This window comes from Mizuhopecten yessoensis, unplaced genomic scaffold, assembly GCF_002113885.1.
Source record: "Mizuhopecten yessoensis strain PY_sf001 unplaced genomic scaffold, ASM211388v2 scaffold716283, whole genome shotgun sequence".
NCBI classification, from domain to species: Eukaryota; Metazoa; Mollusca; class Bivalvia; order Pectinida; family Pectinidae; genus Mizuhopecten; species Mizuhopecten yessoensis.
In genome coordinates, this window is record NW_018480039.1 from 49,074 (window position 1) to 65,726 (window position 16,653).

Sequence of the window (16,653 nt, forward strand, 5' to 3'; positions counted from 1 at the left end):
GTCTAGCCCTTGTGAAATGGGTGACTATATAGTTTATTAAATGTCTAGCCCTTATAAGATTGCTGATTTAACAGTTTATCAAATGTAGGTTTGCACCCAAGGATGGTATGTCTAGCCCTTGTAAGATTGGTGATTTTATAGTTTATCAAATGAAGGTTGCGCCCTAGGAGGATATGTCTAGTCCTTGTAAAATTGGTGTTTTTTACAGTTTGTCAAATGTAGGTTTGCACCCAAGGAAGACATGTCTAGCCCTTGTAAGATTGGTGATTTTACAGTTTATCAAATGTAGGTTTGCACCCAAGGAAGACATGTCTTGCCCTTGTAAGATTGGTGATTTAACAGTTTATCAAATGTAGGTTTGCACCCAAGGAAGACATGTCTAGCTCCATTATTATGATAAACTTGCTAAGCATATTCATGCACATTACTTTTTGATGGGGTATCAATACCGTTTGATCTTTTATTTGAATTAAACAAGTTTGCAAAAAACATCATGTATTAACTCATTGACGTACAAAGATACATCCGTATTAAGAGTTAGTAGAGGGAGAGACTGATTTTGAGAAATCGGACAGCAACTGTCCTGGATGTTTCTAAATGAGAACAGCTAGTTTTAACATTACATGTTTTTAAAGACAATTGTAAGTCTTGTTGGGTTATTAATCTCCATGGAACCGCAATTCGCTATGTCCTTTGCCCATAGCTATGCCAAGATGTCATTCATATAGTGTTGATGTTCTTGCAAAAGTATACGCCTTATGATTGATATTTGCTTCTGAAATCTTGATCGAAATTACTGGTCATGTTTATAGCTTCTAAACAATTGATGATGTCCTTATGAAACAGCTAACTCTTTCACATGTTCAGTTTCGATAGACAGTGGATAAATTTGTTTTTAGAGTTGAAATTGTTTCGAGTGGTACCTTTATGTTTAGTTGTTTATATATTTGTTCTATAAAGGTTTCCTTATATAAACTTGTGTCAGAGACAGAAAGTTCGATATACATAAATATAATCGAAAAAAGTAAAGAATAAGCACACTAATTTATCCAGATGATTGTTTGGGTTTATCAACCGTGTAAAAACGATGATTTCCGGAATTTAAAACTGTTGTGAAAATTGAAGTTTTCATTGTTGATGTTGAAGTTTCCTCTCCTCTCTGATGTGTTTCCCCAAGAAGTTATTCAAACGCGGTTGTTGTAACTTGTAGCTCTTTTTAGGTATTGTTGTTTGACAAAAGGAATTAAAATCATCATACGCAACGATTTTGCCAAAACATTGATGCTTCGCATCAAATATATCTTAAATATATGTGTGATGCAATGCTACATACAAAGGCGATCTCGCTCGCGACATTGAGCGGCTAGCGTATGTACGCTATAGTGGTGTGTGTTTGTTGATATACCGACAACACAAGTGGTCTTCATGTGATAATTGGGCTACTGTTTTATCTGTTGGTTGTGCTTAACAAGGAAATAAAAGGGTTTATGTAAATTATAAAACTGAAGGAGTCGAGTGACACTTATGCTCAGTAGCTGCGCGCACTTAATTAATTTTCTCGTTCCAGACGTTTTGTTCTCCATTAGTTGTGATATGTTTTATAACAACTATACAACAGCAAATTTATTAAAAAATACTTTAATGGAAAACCAATATTAAGTTTGTATTGTTTGCTTGAATGATGGACAGCAATGCCCTCATACTCCACACTAGTCTGCAGCGCAGAATCGGTATTATAAAGGGGATCAATGTTATATTTACATTACCAATTGCAAGCCATGATTTGGTTAAGTTAGAGACATGTCGATAATGATAAAATATTGCTGAGAATACAAATATAATAAAACAAAAAAATCGAGTCAAATAAAAAATAAGTAAATAAATAAAGATAGAAAGATTGTCAAATAGGTTTTTAGATAAAGAGAGACCCAGTTTGATGCATGATGAAATGACTGTAGAGTGTAGGAAGTAAATGTGACTCATCGCCTATTGCATATCATTGGCGGTCTTTTTATTAAGATTTAAGTGTCATATAATGGTTTTTGTTGTATAAAATAGTATTTTAAGTGACTGAAGTCCTCGGTTTTGTGTAAACAATTGATAATGACGAAGACACCGACATTCTCATCCAAAATGTACCATGGTATTTTATATGCTTTAATAGGGGACGCCAAAAAATCCACAAGTAAACTGTTACATTATTTTTGTTGAAAGCTATATATATCATTTTCTAGCAAAAAGAATATGGATAGAGATGTATAAGAAGAGTTTAGAAGGACTGTTACTAACAGTGAACAATAAAAGGGATCGCCTGTGATAGGTTAGCTAACCGACTGATTCAACAAGTTGACATATTCCAAATATTACAAGGTTATCATTCCACATTCAAATAGGCACGAGGAATAGCTAGACAAATATCTGAGGTTTCATTTCAAATAAAGTAATGTTAACGGTAAAACAGATATACCTAATATTAATTGAAAAATAGTGCTACGAGCAACACTGCCATTAGACCACGTAATACTTAATTGATTAGAACAAAAAGATAAGAATGTTTTGGAAATACCAAAACAAAAGAAAATATGGTATTGCATGCAGAGAATATCTGGCGCAAGATCAGCTGATTTCGCTCAAAATTCATTCGGACAACTGTATGAGTGTATTTCCAAGACGATTACCATTATCGCTATAGGTAACGAGATGATCAGTGGTGTGTTAGCTTCCTATAAACGATCAGCCATCTATTTTAAAAGATTCAAACTCAAAACGGTCTGTTGATACATTTTTCATACTGCATAATTGCAGTGATGTGAATTGTTTGTGTGGTGGTTTTTTTGCAGAGACTGGGGAATGGAATCGAAATGAAAGTAACAAAAGCGTTTATCTAGTCATTCAAGGAATATACATCAACATTGAATTACAGAATGGATGGAGAGATATTATAAGCATGCCACTTTTCCAGGTCTTGACTGTAGATGAAATATTTCACCCATAGCCTCTTCAAATGTTTCTAATCTCACAAATGACATCTATTTCACGAACTAGGACGACATTTTCAGACATTGTACAATTACTTTATTTTACACTTCAATTTGGTCATTACATTTTGTCCGTAAAACTAGCTGTTTATCAGAAGCGAAAGACATTTAATCCTAACCACGAATGAGTGTAATTAAGGTTATAAGTGTTACGCTCTGTTAAATTCTATGTGCAACTGGAAAGCATACTGTTTTAGCCAATTACTTCCCAACGTCGTATTCTCGTTTGACTTTACACTGGTTACTGTATTATATCCTACATTTTGCTATCAGTTCACCTATTAGACCTTCAGGTCTGTTTAATTGAAATGATAATAGGAAGTTCAGCATATTTAAAAAATACTTAATATATTGTTTTCTTCAGAAGAAACTATTTAAAGGAATCAATGAATTAGACTGATTATTAGTACCCAGTCAACCATTACCTTACGTGTGTATGGCAGTTACATACTACTTGTTTGAAAGGCAAACACATTTATATCAATCAGAATGGGACGTTATAAGTGTGGCTATCTGCTGGTTGTTCTGATGCTCCTGCTTGTCACAGGTAAGGTTTAGATACACGACTTCTTATTTATCTAACATACATGTATACTACCAACGGTATGTCAAGCACCAATTAAGGAATCCGATCACCGTTTTGTCAAGTCAGAAAAACAACACAACACATTAAACACAATGGCAGATATACTACAGGTATTATATCAGAATCACAACATGCTGCAGCTTGAAACTGAAAACACATCACTTATTATACAAGTCAATAAAACAGGCTACGAAGGAGGAAGTATGACGGAGTGGTCTACCATAAAAAGGCAAAGAGGAAAAAAACGCCACATAGAATTATTCAAAAGAAGGTAAAAGGTAACGCATTAGGGGATTCTGAAGCCTTGACCAAATACATATTGAGTAGGTTTCAGGAGAAAATACACATAGAAGACGGAAAGAACATGTTCGAATAAAGTCACACACAAAGAGTGTTACTGAATATATTGCGCACACCTGCAAGGCTCACTTGTAAAGGGCTTTTCTTTACCTCTGATAAACTCTGACGTTACGGTTGATTACACCGGAGCTATAACTAACTGAACCTGTATTAGTATGGTTTGTGTCACCATGCGGTTGAGATACATAACTTTGGCTGAACAGATATGTGATATTTGTGTAGGAGTATTTAACGTGCACGAAAACGACATAGATATGCCATATCCCAAAAAGTAGTAAATTTTCTTTTAAAAGCCTCGCGCGTTGTGTTCACATTTTCCTTATATACCCCAGGGTTCCCATTCACCCGGTATTGTTACGAATGTATGTTAATATTTCCCCAATATTTCACACTGAAATTTATGTTACACTGATTCCTCCTCTAAATGTATATATTTCCCTGATATCCCCTCCAGAGGTTCTCGACATCCCCTCAAACGCTTAAATTTCTGAATACCCTCATCAGAGGTAACATTCTCCTTATACCCCTCCTTGAGTATCATAGTTCCCACCCCTCCTAGGGCTCACATTTATTGAATCCCCTTCGCAGGGTTTATATCCGTCTGATATTCCTTCCAAGGGTTCACATTCCCCTGATCACATTTTTAGGGTTCATATTCTCTTGATAACTCTATAAGGATTCCAATTATTCTCACCTTTTATTCTTAATTATTCTTAACCCTTATTATTGCCATACGTGTTATAACGACTTTGGATAGGTATGTAGGATAGTGCTCGTAGCGATTTGAGCACTCGAATATTCCATTACTTTTAAGGAACGTTTAAAAAAAATCGAAAAAAACCCACATTTCAATTGTTTGCTAAATATATGAGAAAAGAAAGCAAATTTTCAGGATTTGTTTGTCGATGCACAGTGCCGAAGTAATCCTAGTACTGTACCATATGACCATTCCGTTCATTTACTTTCAAAAGATCAAAAGAATGAAAATGTGTATCTGAAGTTATGCTGAACCTATGAAGAAACACAAGAGGAGGAGGTAATTATCAATATAACCCTTTATAACGTTACAAATATAATTTGAGAATAGTATCTATATATCTGTCGACTTGCTTGGATCGTTGTATATCATATACGGAAAAGTTTCGAAGTTGAATGACATCTCAACTGTCCAGGTCAAGAAAGTCCTGATATATTTAGTAGCCCGAGTTACCTCTGGCCCTGACACCTGACTTAGACATTTTGAAAGATGGATGTCTGGTGTGGCAATGTCTAAGTCCGGTGTCAGGGCCAGAGGAAATTCGGGCTATCCTGATAGTAGTACTCTTTCACAGTATTAATAATGCTTTACCCCATTGACCTCAAAACGAGAACAACAATTATGTGAGCTAATTATGGCGACTAATAAAAGAAAAAAATTCTTTCATGCCCAGACGAACAAGACAAAGATAACAAAATAGAACTACATGGTGTATGTACCTTTCAACCATATCATCCTCTGCTCCATTTATCTGCTGTAGACAAAGCGTTTGTAGCATATACCCGCCAGGATAGGAAACATTTGATTTAACATTTTGGTTGGTCATTTAGTAAGCGATTTACTCGTTTGAGGAGGAAGAAAAGTATAGCGTCTGTTGCACATACCCGCCAGAATAGGGAACATTTGCTTTAACATTTTGCTTGGTCATTTAGTAAGCGATTTACTCGTTTGATGAAGAATACAAATATTTCCCAATCGTCCTAAGTTATTAGTAATAAGCAATAAAATGCTACATCTACGTCACGGAAATTCGAGTACACAACCTACCTATACCTTACTTGTCGATGACGTAATCACGGACACTACCTGTTCAAAGAATTTTAATATCACTCAGGATGGGACGTAGTAAGGTTGGTTACCTGCTGGTTGGTATCATGCTCCTGCTTATCACAGGTATGTTTTAGACACACGAGATCTTCTATATTTAACTTAACATACCATCAATTATTATATAGCGTCAAGTGTAACAGACAACCAGAACACGATTATTTGGATTTTCGATTCTTACCATAGAAACACAATACGTTCAACACAATTGTGGATATCCTACATATGAAAGATCAATAACAAAGTGTCCTTAAGCTTGTTATATACGTAATGAATACAGCGGAGTGGAGAGGATGTCTACAGAACTCTTTATAAGGTTACAAATTGAATTGTTTTGGCGTTAGCAGTGAATTGCTGTTTTAAAAAAGTGTTACGTGCATGCTGAAACGGTTGCATATACAGTTTGTTTTAGAAAAAAGGGATATTTGAATTTCTGTCGGCTCAACTGAACCGTTGAATTCAGTGTCGATTTGAAACTCTCCTATGCGTTACAGATACGTACAGAATGGAGTGTATGATTGAGAGAAATCATATATCTCATTGCAGTTTTGTATATGACTGTCCAGTGCAACAAAAGGGTGTACGAAATTCCTATCATTCACGGGAGTGAAATCACTATGGAGCTTTGGAAATAGTTATTGTTTCCCAGGAAAACAAGATAAAGAAAGAATTGCATAGCAAAATGGGTATTAAACCGTTAAAACAACAAATTGCTCTACTCCTTGTATATTCAGTAAACATATAGCTTTGGTTTAAAAAAACTGATTGATCAAGCTCAAAAATCATTATTTGCACTTTACAAAAAAAAATCGGAATCATGCGCTTCCGATGGACATACAAATTAAGCTTTTTGATTCTGTTGTAGAGCTAATATTACTACACGGCTCAGAAGTGTGGGGTTTTGAAAATTTGAAAACGCTAGAGCAGACGCATCTGAAATTCAGTAAGAGAATTTTAAAAATCAGATCTAGCACTCCTAATAAATATTAAACTTAGAATGGCACGTTTCTGGAATAATTTAATCGATACGCGTAATGAAAGTAAACTCAGCAGTATATTGTTGAGATTGGCACTTAATTTACACGACACTGAATCATATTTTTTTAAATGGGTTAGTAAAGTTAAAGGGTTTTTTGATGAACCTGGTTTTTTTTATACATTTTTGAAAATAAGATATGTATGAATAATATGTTCTTGAAAAATCACCTTAAACAAAGACTTCGAGATCAATTTATACAAAATTGGTTTTCCGAAGTTCATAATTCGTCGAGAGGAGAGTTCTACTCAATGTTCAAATGTGAATTCGGTTTTGAAAAATATTTGATAAAATTGTCAGAAAATAAAATAAAATAAGACTACCTATTACCAAACTACGTACGAGTAATTGGAAATTTCCCATTGAGACTGGGAGGTGGCAGAATATTCCAAAAGTAGATAGGATATGTAACTTTTGCCTTGAAAACATTGGAAATGAATTTCATTATCTTTTTACTTGTAGTAATGTGGAAGTGAAAAATTTACAAAGAAAATACGTTCCAAATTACTATCGTACAAATCCAAATGAAAATAAAATGAAAGGTCTTTTGTCAATATGTCACGAACAAATTCTGAAAGGATTATCAATTTTTCTAAAGAAATGTATTCCTTTACTTTAAGCTAAAGCATAATACTATTACTTGTTGCTTCTATAGGTCCATAATATTGAAATACATTATGGGTCCATATCAATGATATGTACAAATCAATGTGTAAAATAGTTGACTATGTGAGTATTTTGGATACGGAAATGCATGCATATGTGCGTGTGTGTGTATGTATCTGGGATGTAGTCATATGTTTGTGAATATATGTGTGTATGCGCGTATATATGTAGGCGTCTGTTTGTTGGTATGCATTGTATGCGTATGGATGTGCATATATATGTATATGCAAAGGTCTGGTTATATGCGTGGCTATCTAAATATATGTATGCATTGCTGTGTCTAATTACGAAAAAGTTATTTTTACAACATGTTATCATGCATATATATATATATATATCAATATCTTCATATACATGCATGCACCTGTCCATCCTGTCATAATTTAGTATATGAATTCATGTACATATACCTCATGTTACACATTTTCAAGTGTCTGAGTGTTGGAAATAAAATCTGAAAATCTGGATGCCTATACTGTACCTGCCACGACAGGAATAATTAATATCGCATTGTTCAGTTAATTGGAGTAAGCGATTAACTCGTTTTAAGACGGGTATAGACACATGTATTTATCTGAAGTATCAATAATGATGAATAAGCGTAAAATATATAAGTCATATTTAGTTACTTCTTCTGCTTCAAAACCTTTCACTTAAATTCCTTTATCCATTTACAGGGGTTCTTTACAAATGTCTGAATTACACATGCTATACTGATATTGGTCACAGCACACATACACATCTCTGTGTTCTGTGACCCATATTAGCATAGCATGTGTGTATTTCAGACATTTGTAACCTGTAACCCAGCCAACCATTACCTTACGTGTGGGTTATTACGTACAGTAACCACTGAAGCGATTGTACACAACGTAACAACTGAAAACCTATAGATAGGTAGGAGTTCGTTCTACTCTAATCATCCTACTGTGGAAAATCAGGATGGGACGTTATAACGCTGGTTATCTGCTGGTTCTGCTTATGCTTCTGCTTGTTACAGGTATGTCTAACATCATACACCTTATAGTATGATATCACACCAAGTATTACGGACACCAGGGAACTAAATCACTGTTTTGCCAATCCTTGTCCCAGAAACACAATGCGTTAAATACAACTGCAGATATCCCGCATGTATTTTATATGATTCAAAACTTGTTTCAGCTTGAAACTAAAACAATAATGTAACTATTATATATATAAGAAAAAACGGGGCTACAAAAGAGGAAGTGTGAAATATAAGTTGAACAGAGTTATCTACCATGATACAACAACATGACCAACAAACCAGCACATTACATGTAATTCAAAATAGCTAAGTTTAAACGTAGAAACTGAAGTGATCTTGAACCGTTACCTCAATACTTATTAAGTAGATTATTGGAGAAAATGTACAAAGACGACAAAAGGAATATACATGAGAATATAGTGTTGCATAGTGAGTGTCACTGAATATATAAAGCACACCCTCAAATGTTATTTACTTAGGGTTTCAATATAGTTCTGACGATACTGGCGATTAAAATGTTGCTACTACTTATTGAAGTTGTGTTCGTATGATTTATGTCACTTTCCGGTTACGCTTCATAACTTTGTCTGATATGTTGATATTTGTTTTGAAGTACTTCATGGAGCCTATTTGACACATATATTACATTACACACCATTACAGGATGTATTATAATATGCCTGGTAGTTTCAAAGATGGAAGACAGCCGAGTCTACTACATATAGTCTATCCTAGGCGTTACCAATACATAATTATGTTATCTATTGTGATGATGTGTTCCTAAGCTTGTACAGACATTATTTTAAGTAACTATATGGTACGTGCAGAAATAGTATTATTGACATTTTGATATACTTAATCGACATTTATCATTATCTTTATTTTATCATCGATTCTTTGTTGTGGAGTTTGACGATGACAACGTTAACACTACCGTGTGTCTCCCATGTATAACTAGTGTTTATATTTTGTACAATAATGAGGCGAAATGAAGTCATTATAATTATTATAATATTTGTGCTTTTTGTAAACCTACGTTAAAAGGGAGATAACTGACACATAATTTCAAAACAAATTATTGAAATTCACATTGCTTTATGTCCACAACTGAGTCAATTTGCACCAAACATACAGTATAACTACATACAATGTATAATAGCACACATATTGAAGAGCATACTAAGCCATACAGCGGTAAGGTAGGTCAATAGTTAATAAAAACGTCTCGCTGCACTATTTCCTTCTGTTAATCTCGTTTGGACAGTAATTAAAGCTGGATTTAAATTGATCACAACTAATTTTGCCACTTGTCTATATTCAAGACATAAATATGTATAGAATCACGTGGATATATATGTAATGATATTGTAAATGTTCAAACACATCGTGCGTCGATAGATCAGAAGACACTTTATAGGAATAATATAATTTTATTCCACAACAACTCGTTTGATTGGCAGATTTGTTTATCGGTCAGTTTCATACACTGGATAGTCTGTGTGTGGTGGCTCTGAATTCTAACTGTTCTGTTCTGGTTTGCAGATGTTGATGGACGCCGTAGTGGAGGACGTTCAGTCAGATACTACCGCTCTGGCTACTACTATGGCGGTGGCAGTACCGGGGGAGCGTCAACGGGCGGCTTGTAAGTTGCTAGACTCTTCGAACTCGGAAACAATTCAGTGCATTGCTCATTGAAAGAAAATCCTGGTTCGATTGATGTCACATACATATTGAAGGACCCCATTGGAAATGCCCTGCCTTCCATAGCATCGAAGTTAAAAGGTCAAATTTGAAAAACAGTGCACCAGGTTATGTTTATGTAAAACCAAATCTTGATGCAATCCTATCTAGTAAAGTATCTCAGTATTCAAATGTAGTAGTGGTAGCGACCGACACACAAATTACCTCAATTGTATGCATCAGAAATTAGATTTCCTTTCTGCTGATATCAACTATCCACTTAGTCCTTACTCAAAAAGGTTTCATAGGGCAATAGGTGACCACCTGTATTCTTGGAGCCAGTTTTGCCTGCTGTCTCATCCTTTTGGTTGCTTTAAATTAAATGTGGTGAAATGAAATATCGAGCATAGACTTATTCGATAACATTACTTGTTTATTGTAGAAACAGTGGGGCTATCATCGGTATTGTCACAGGAGTCATCGGGATAGGCATTTGTATGCGTTATTTTCCGCTTTGGGGACAAATGTAGCACGTAGGAAACACAAAATGTAAGTTCAGTGTTTTCATATCTTGGAGATCTGGTGCTTTGAAAACGAAATTAAAGTTAATACATTGATATTTCGCGAACAAATTCAAACCACAAGGAAAATATAGAACAGATACAGGCCTATACTTTCTTTTATCACGAATTCGAGCCCAATTTATTTTATTACCGTAACGCGTCATTGCAATGTTTTAATATAATGCTTATGTTTATGTATAACGGCTATTATTGAGCGTTAGTTTTCAACGTAGAATACAAATCATCAACGTCATAAATATTTAGGATTAGGCAATCAAACCATGATAAATGTAGAATTAAAGATAAAACATAGATTTATTGAAAATATTTCATCTTTTTATACGAAAACGACGCAACATGAAAGATCCAGCAATGCGAATAAAAATTGATCCTTTGCAAGTATAACAGTATCACTAGAATTGTTACGCCTATTTTGAATATAAAAGATACGAAACACAAACATATTTTAATAACTCTAAAGAAAACATACATTTCAAATAAAAGTTTACAGTTGATGATGCAAAATCGTATTAACAAAGTATGAAGTTTAGGAAAAGATTTATATTTGTATTTTGGCAGACATCAGGAATATCTTCAGGTTTCAGATGCTAATTTATTGTTATAATTCATCACCTTTTTTCCATTTCAGGGGCAGCACGTATCAGCATAGTTAATGATCCATATCTCGCTTGGATACACATCTTACGTTGTAATATCACACAAAAAAAAGTGATTTCTTAACTTCTTGATAATGTTAACGAGAGATGCATTATTTTGATAACTTTATTGTACTTAATTTAAACACAGATACAAACGGTGATAAATGAATGCATGTACTTTTTATAATGTTGTATTTTTTCTTTGTAATGTAACTATGAATTGGTATTATTCATTTGAATTAAAAGGTTTACTATAAACATACTTTATGCACCTTCAACTCAAAGATAACCCAACAGCAAATTGAAGTTGAAAATGGCCACCGAAGGTGACATTTAATGACAAATTATTACATGACATACATTTTATCACAAGTTAATTTACATAATCTAGATTACAAAATGTACATCAATACACACTGTTTTGCTAATTATCTAATTATGACCTTTAGCCATAGTGGGGTTGTAAAAATCCGCCCAAAATGAAGAAATGAAATTTTTTAGAAGGGTGGAAAGAGGGTGGGTTTAAATTTGATCCCGTAAACTGCTGTATAAGATACTGTTTAACTATTTATAAGATAAATAAAGTTCTCTCGTGGAGGCTGAACGCAAACTTTTTTCTGCTTAAGCTGGAAGTGACGCTACAAAGTGCGCATGCGTGTTAAGATTGTTCCCTAATATGGCTTGACCAATCAAATTAGAGGAAAAGTTTCTAATCCGATTATATAAAATAATTTGAATTTGAAATGCCTACTTTTTAATATAAAATCATACTAACATAATTTAAAAATTAATTCCCTAATGATTTGGGAGTATAATCATGAACTGAGATCAATAGGTTTCTTTGAGTTTTTCAAGGCATAAATTAAGCTAATAAATTAGCTGCCTTTTATGCTCCTTCAACTCAAAGATAACCCAACAGCAAATTGAAGTTGAAAATGGCCACCGAAGGTGACATTTAATGACAAATTATTACATGACATACATTTGATCACAAGTTAATTTACATAATCTAGATTACAAAATGTACATCAATACACACTGTTTTGCTAATTATCTAATTATGACCTTTAGCCATAGTGGGGTTGTAAAAATCCGCCACAAAGGTGTATATATCTCATCCAGAGGTGCAAATGTACTGACCATAGGGAGAAAGGAAAAGGACATGGTATATGATTTCTCAACTCTGAATGTTTTATGTTTTATGGTTTTTTTTATAACGAATCAAGGCAGTTTGTTCATATATCGGCTATACAATTAATGTATAAATCTATTAACTTTTATTGTATATAACGATAGCAAATGTGAACCCTATTTTTCTTCAGCATTATACATGTTATTTTCTATAAAAACAGAACGAATTTGTATACATGTCACTTGTGTCTCCAGCTTTATTGATATGTTGTCAGAATACAGAGAGAAGTAACAAAAGTTTAGCCATATACTTTACTTCAGCTTTAACGGGATTGTTCAGATGTATATCAAGCTTCAAAATACGAATGTCGACTTGATTAGTATTACAATATAAAATCGATATGTTTTCCTCAATATTTATCTCGTATGATTCCGCAGTAATACTCCAGCTATTATTACGGATTGTGTTCAATAAGATTCGTCGATTATTTGGAAGTACTTTCTTTCTTACTTTATTTTCTGTTACTTGACTTTAAATAATAAAGGTGCATTTTGTACTAGAGGCATTACTATTATTTTATTTTTTCAAACTTCTACCACATGACCGGTTTACACATTTTCTTCAGTTCCAGGACTGTTCATAGCTTCATTGACAAAAAGAGAAACACTATGTTTTCTTTAAATTAAGCAAAATTTATTTTTCAGCCAACGTTTCCTATTTGTGTGTATATTCTAGTAGTCACACGTTAGCTGATATCAATGATATATGTATGATATAAGTAAACTGTATAGGTAAATGTAATACACATTGGCAGGATTTGTGCACGTCGAGCCATTTCAACCGGTGGAAGGTGGCATATCAAACCATGGTATATTCTAAGACAAAAAGTAAGTTATTAGAAATATTATATGATGTATATACATTTGTACTTTATCAATTCTTATTCTTAAGCAATTAAGCTAGCGTCGTTAATACAACAGAATATTGACAATGCCGATTACTGAATAGTTTGTTTTTCTGCTCCACATTCATGTGATTTGCTTTTTGCTCTTATCATATATTTCAATTTTCTGTAACGTACAAACACGTAAACACCTCTTTCACTTTAGATGAATCTACCCTGATCTCATTGCATCACTTCTATTTCTCAAATACATTCTTTCTGATAGAATGTTTACTCGTTTATGTGCACATGTCAGTGTGTAACAAGAAAGCACATATACACAAAAAAAACAAAAATGTATTAGTTTACATCAAACACACACTAACTTACAATCCACTCTGTATTTGGCGACAAGTGAAATACTCCCGATACTATTTTAACTTTAATTACTTAAGTCCATCTTAAACAAGCACGTGTAAAAAGGTAGGAACATTATTTCCCGAGGCATTGTTAGTTTGCATAATTAAAAGGTTACAATGGACGTGTTTAAGATACCGACTGGTAATTATATACATGCATAATGTACGGACAGGTAATACAAAGACGTATACAACGTACCGGATAACATACAGACATAATTAAGTTACTGATTGGTATTTATGGACATGTATACTGTTGATAACTACAAAAAAGCGTACAGCATGGATGGCTAATTAAAAACACACATAATGTCTATTAGTACAACTATACGGCTCGGAGGGGTTATTATATACAGGGATAGATTATTATAATCGGGTGTAAAGTTGATAGCTATAGCCAGGTATACGACAAGGAGGGGTTATTACAGAGAGGTAAAGGACACGGATAGGTAATTATTGACATGTTTAATGTTAATAACTACAAAAAAAGTGTACGGCAAGGGTAGTTAATTAAAAACAGACATAATGGTGTTAGCTTTAGTCAGGTATACGACAAGGAGAGGTTATTATAAAGAGGTAAAGGACACGGATTGGTACTTAAAAACAGGTATAATGTTACTATAGAAGAAGTGCTCGGCACGGAGTGGTTATTATAGACAGGTAAATGATAAATATTGATAATTATATACAGGTATCAGGTAGATATATAATCTCAATATATTATAACGTTATGTCCCAATACAGAACCCAATTTCGTTTAGGTAGGTTTTCATATTAGGTTTAATTAAGGTACCACGATATGAGTAAATTAAGTGTCGCGTGAGTTCAAACTTAAAGGATATAGCACCAAGATATTTGTGAGTATCACAAATATAATTACATGTATGATACATACGGATTTTCGTATCACTACGTCAGTGAATCACAATTTTGTTGCACTTCATGTTTTAATTCCCCTACATTTGTACTTACATATGAACACATTTACAAACCTTAAATCTACGGGAATAATGTTGCACATCATTACTATATCATTATTTTAATTTTGTGTTCAAAGCTATCAAAACTTACATGAACGTGTTTTGAAAGATCATTATTGACTACTATCGTGGTTGCGTTTGTTTATGTTCTTGGTACTGAACAGAAAATAGAATGAACGAAAATCTTAATGATGTGACGTCATTGTATGTATAATATTATTACCAAGAAGGCCGTTATTTTAGATTGGCAGAATTTCCAGCTATATGTTTTTTATCTTCTACGGTATTGTCTATATCAACGTATAGGCTAATCAAATTACGTAAAAAAATAGCCAAACCTAAAACTAACTGCAACAAATTAGTTTTATGTATTTTTGGCAATATTGGGGTGTCCTTTATGTCCCCAAAAAAAATCGGACACTGGCAAAATTCGGGAAACTTTTTTCTGGGGGGTCAAAGGTCACTACGGTCTTTCCACTTGTTTGGTTTTCCTAAATTTGGGATTGTGGACAAAATAAGTGACCGATTTTCAAAATTCTAACATCATTTTGTTACACCTGCCGAGACGTAACAGAATATTGCAAAACATTTGTAATGCAAGAAATAACAAAAATATTTTTCTCTTTAAGACTACTAAAAAACACGTCCAAATTTCATTTTCCCGCCACGTTATTATCAATGACGGCGTGCATAGATTTTTGCTAGTCTTAAATAAAATAATGTTTTTAGATGTAAATTATATTAGACATCTTTATACTTTTCTGTTACAACTCCGCAAATGCTACAAAGTGTGTTGGATTTTTTTAATAAGTTAAATATTTCTTCTACAATCTTGTAACCACATCACATTGTTGTGGGATAATTAAAGCAAAAACGGCAAAACGCATAGTACCACAATATATGTATCATTGTTTAATAATTTAATCGTCGAATTAACAAATATAATTTTTAAGAAACATCAAAGAAGTACCGGGACTAGAATGTTTGTTCTCAATAATATGCTAAATTTCACCAACAGGTATGAATGATGTTTGCTATTAAAAAGCACCACTAAGTATCATTTAACAATTCAAGATTGATTAGTATTTATGATTACACATGTAGCTGCACGATTGTTTCTGCTAACCTCGAACAGAATGTGATATGGACGAGTTAACTCAATAAATACTATTTAAATACGTCCATGCAAATTATGATAAGAAGCTAAAACACTTGATAATTCGTATGCCAATCGCGTTACGTCCATGAACTAAAATATGTATTGATACTCAGTACTTTCAACATTATCCACTTTAGTTCAATAGAAGTCGCAAAGTTACGTAATTAGTCAAGGACGTCACAGTTACGTGAATTGGTGCAACTGTTCCCCTTACAGTCACCGCACACTACGGAGCATTCTAAGCCATGTTTCCGGCACGTGCACCTTCGGGTATCGCAATTTGTCTTGCACTTGCAACGGATAATAAGCATGAGTCTTTCAGGAGCCGGAGCTTTATTAGTTGTAATAGGCATAAGTCTACCATTTGAAAGACTCCAACCCCATGCGCATGCGTCAAGTTTCTCAGAATCATCCGCTGCCGTCCATGCTTGAACTTGGAGGTAGGTTCGCATGCTATGAAACGCGGCAGCAGCTGATGTTGGAGGCAAAGTGTGAATTTGAAGAAACGTTTTGTTGGTTAATACGCGACTTGTGAACTTTCTGTATCTTAATGTGTCAAGTCCTTCGAGTTCAGTGCCACCATACAAAGTTGAAATGATATGTTCTCCCGCCGTTGTTA

The 16,653-nt window shown here is 33.9% G+C and overlaps 1 long non-coding RNA gene across 3 annotated transcripts; it reads left to right on the forward strand.

The window, feature by feature from the left end:
* Positions 1–3,493: 3,493 nt before the first annotated feature.
* On the forward strand, positions 3,494–13,154 carry LOC110442609. 3 transcript variants are annotated; one of them, XR_002462033.1, is made up of 4 exons: positions 3,494–3,585; positions 10,102–10,201; positions 10,682–10,788; positions 11,452–13,154. It is a non-coding gene; the product is annotated as an uncharacterized LOC110442609 (long non-coding RNA). The 3 variants fall into 3 exon arrangements; XR_002462032.1 differs by lacking the exon at positions 3,494–3,585 and adding an exon at positions 5,833–5,914; XR_002462031.1 differs by lacking the exon at positions 3,494–3,585 and adding an exon at positions 8,340–8,550.
* The last annotated feature ends 3,499 nt before the right edge of the window (positions 13,155–16,653 follow it).